Source organism: Pteropus alecto, unplaced genomic scaffold (assembly GCF_000325575.1).
Source record: "Pteropus alecto unplaced genomic scaffold, ASM32557v1 scaffold3, whole genome shotgun sequence".
NCBI classification, from domain to species: domain Eukaryota; kingdom Metazoa; phylum Chordata; class Mammalia; order Chiroptera; family Pteropodidae; genus Pteropus; species Pteropus alecto.
In genome coordinates this window covers 26,104,007-26,106,876 of record NW_006442484.1, presented here as the reverse complement: position 1 = coordinate 26,106,876, position 2,870 = coordinate 26,104,007, and the positions used below count along the sequence as shown (strand labels likewise).

The 2,870-nt window shown below is 37.9% G+C and overlaps 1 pseudogene; it reads left to right on the top strand.

Moving 5' to 3' along the window:
- Positions 1 to 684: 684 nt before the first annotated feature.
- Positions 685 to 803, top strand: LOC112470735 (annotated as a pseudogene).
- Positions 804 to 2,870: the final 2,067 nt, after the last annotated feature.

Genomic DNA, 2,870 nt, shown 5'->3' with positions numbered 1-2,870 from the left:
CAGGGAATCCTCTGGGCGGAGCGACCTCTGTTATCCAGTTTTATGACGTCATGGCTATGGCAGCACTGTGTCTGCGCACTGGGAGCGGGGAGGACTCAGGGAACAATGGATACCGCTGGCACTTCTGTACTGAGTGAGTCTCACCTCGGCCGTTACTCTGACAATGTCTCCCTGTAAGTCCCTGGTGCCCCTGAGCGCAGCCTAATCAGCCCTGGTACTCAGAGCGAGCAGGTCCATCACAGCGAAAATCCGCTCCCAGATGCAGCCCCTTTAAGAGGCTTCTGCCGCTGCCACTGCCACTGCCACAGCCTCCGTCTCACTCAGCTGCTCAGGACCGGGCAGCCCCGCGTCCTCACCTCGTCCTACCTTCTGCCTTTGCAGGATGATTTCTGTCTAGTTGTATGGCTTGTTCATCAAGATCACAGGCGATTTTTCCTTGCTGTTGCTCCTTGTTTCCATCACAACTTTAATTTGGTCTCCAGAGGGATGAACAGAGCCTCTATCATTTATGCCATTCCCCCCCACTCTACATTTGTTTAAAATTACTTCCTCCAAACCCACTCTTAACTATTACCACGATCTTTACCTGACTTAGACTATTGGAGTCTGATATAGGTGCCATCATTTTTTCTCTTCTTCCTCTCTTCCATCATTTTAATTTTTGATCAAGAAATATCACTTATTGTCTATGGCCATGTCACCCTGAACAAGCTCGATCCCGTCTGATCTCGGAAGCTAAGCAGGGTCAGGCCTGGTTAGTACTTAGAAGGGGAATAACCTCGGAAGACCAGGTGCTGTAGGCATAAAAAATAAAAAATAAATAAAATAAAATAAAAATAAGAAATGTCTACCACCCTCCTCATTTGGGTTACTGAAAATAAAGATAATAAAATCATCTCATTTGTAGTGGACTTTTTTTCTCATCACAACCATGTGAAGTCTCTCTCATTTTAAAAATAAAAACCAAAGACAAAACAACTTTCCAAAAACTCTGTTAACTATCGAGGCATCTCTCCACTGATTTTCTTCCCTTCGAAGCCAAAACCCTTTGATAATAAGGTGTCCTTAAGACCTGAATGGGTGTAGTTATTCTTGGTGATGTCCAATAATTTTAAAAAGTAGAAAAATAAAAAGAGAAATACTCCTCTAGAAATTGTAGTTGGGCTCCAGAAGAGCCCTCTAATTTGTAGCAAGCAGAGTCAGAGGTGTAAATCCTGCATCTTTGTAGAAAAGGAGGGACTTTCATGTATTACATAAGGACAAAGAATTAATCTGAAAAAAAAGATACATTCCAGTAATATTAAACTATAAAATACAAGAGAGCAAATTTCTGGTATTTTATACTACTAATATTGTATTATTGGGTCAAACTTGTTGCAATAACTTGGTGCAAAATATAGCTAGTCTATGCTTGTACCTTTGGTTTAGTAATAGCTTAGCATAATTCAGAGAGTAAATAAGATAAGTTTTGAAGCCATGGGAATGTAAAGTACAGTGCAGGGAATATAGTCAATAATATTGTAATAACTATGTATGGTGTCAGATAGGTACTAGACTTATCAAGGTGATCACTTTGCTAGTTATAGAAATGTCTAATCACTATGCTCTATACCTGAAACTAATATAATGTTGTGTGTCAATTGTAATTGAAAGATAAAAAATTATTTTAAAAAGATAAGAGTTGAATTATTGGCCATTATATAGTATGACTTTAGAATGAATTTACTGGTAAATAAATTATATGACATACTTCAGTAGTTTCTGGGGCAATAAAAATGACAGTTATAAACAGGCATGTGGATGAAAATGGCCATCATATTGGTTCAAGTAAATAAGAGAAATGTCAAGGACTAGAGAGAGAATCTCACAAAAAAGTACACTCATCTCACTTATTTCAGGTAGCAATATATCTGGTTCACTAGACTTGAATATGAAATCAACTGACTTAAGAGGAGAAAGACACAGTAATGGGAATGTTCTAGTGACATACTCTGCCCTATCTCATGTTGACATCTAGAGAGAATTCAAGATTTTACATCCCCCTCACTTTTACCACCATTGTCACCATCATCATCAACATCCGCATAAACAATATCACTTCCAGCAAGCTGAGCTCCAATATGGGTCTAAGAGTGTTGGGGATCAAGTAAATCTTTGGCAGGAGAATGGAGAGAGTAAAAGTAACTCTTTTTCAATGATCTTTTCTCTCCCCTTTGCAAATCTGAGTGGGAAAATGGAAAGTAACCCATAAGAAGAATAAAGATTGTAGCTTAGGACGCTCTATTCTAGTTCAAGGGAAAGATTCCTTGAGGTTCCTGCATGGTCCGATCCAGTTCACCATGATAAAGAAACTGATAGACTTGGCTAAGCAGAGAAATTTAAGCATTTGCCTGGAATAGATCTGAATATATTATTTTAAAATCAAATAATTCCAATGGTTATTTTCAAGACTTAAATATGTAAGGTCTTATATCTAAGTTTTTAAGTAACAATTACCATTAACTCTTGAAGGTCAACATAATCCCTTGCTTATTAATTACTCAATAATCGTTTGTTAAAATGAAATTTTTTGGCCTTTGTTTGCTTGCTATGCCATAATTAGTAAAACATGCTTTAAAAAGTTGTGGAAGAATAAATAAAAATGTCCTTTGAAAAATTGAATACCCCATGAATATAAGATACACCTACTCTTAACTGGACTCTGACACTGTCATGGCTCTACCGTACACCCCACCAGGAATCCACTAAGCTTCATTACCAAACTAACAGACGGGCAACGCTAAAAAAAAAACAAAACAAAACAACAACAACAACAACAAAAAACCCTGACATTTGTAAGATCTTAGTCTTTTCCCTTTGGCTCTCTGCGC